Raw genomic sequence first — 531 nt, 5'->3', positions numbered from 1 at the left:
GGTCCAGTCAAACGAAGCAAGACACGGGGTGGGCAGCAGGGTTCTGGCTATTCTGGATGCTGGTACTTTCATTTGACAAAGCGTTTCCACTCCAGCTGAGGATTTAGGTGTTGCTGGACGCAGCCTGCATGAGCAGTTTCTGATGGACAATGATACTTGAGGCCACAAGATAGAAATAGGGGTGACAGACAGAGTACAGTAGGCTACTGCCTGTAGGAAGTGATAGAATCATCGAGTCATTGAATAGTTTTGGTTGGGAGGGACCTTTGAAGGTCATCTAGTTCAACCCCCCTCCAATGATCAGGGACATCTTCAACCACATCAGGTTTCTCCGAGTCCCGCCCAACCTGGCCTTGAATATTTCCAGGGATGGGGCATACAACCACCTCTCTGGGCAACCTGGCCCAGTGTCTCACCACCCTCATCATAAAGAATTTCTACCTTAGATCTAGTCTGGAAATCCCCTCTTTTAGTTTAAAACTATTACCCCTGTTCTATCAAAGGTCAAGGCTCGGTGATTTTGGAGATGGG

This window comes from Athene cunicularia, assembly GCF_003259725.1.
Source record: "Athene cunicularia isolate RWA chromosome 4 unlocalized genomic scaffold, athCun1 chr4_part1, whole genome shotgun sequence".
Lineage (NCBI taxonomy): Eukaryota > Metazoa > Chordata > Aves > Strigiformes > Strigidae > Athene > Athene cunicularia.
This window is presented reverse-complemented; position numbering follows the sequence as displayed.